Raw genomic sequence first — 294 nt, 5'->3', positions numbered from 1 at the left:
GTATATTCTAAATTATCATTTAGTTTGGTGCGGGGTGCTCTTACCCTTGCCCCGCGTTCATTCCAATGCTATGGGGCTAGCAATACCCGCAAAACTTTAATAATACAGAAAAATGCGGAGGGAGCTTGTTCTGAGGGAAATCCCACCCCGCGGGGACGTTTAATAATACGGCCAAGAGTCCCTATCCTTCCAGTCATTCTTGAAAAATCCACAATTGAACCAAAAAAAAATTCTGAACCTGGGACCGTCTCCTCGCCTCCGGAACCCTACCCGCTCGCCATGTACATACTCCCT

Source organism: Penaeus monodon, chromosome 23 (assembly GCF_015228065.2).
Source record: "Penaeus monodon isolate SGIC_2016 chromosome 23, NSTDA_Pmon_1, whole genome shotgun sequence".
In the NCBI taxonomy this organism is placed as follows: Eukaryota; Metazoa; Arthropoda; class Malacostraca; order Decapoda; family Penaeidae; genus Penaeus; species Penaeus monodon.
The sequence above is the reverse complement of the archived record's forward strand: the minus strand, read 5'-3'. Positions refer to the sequence as shown.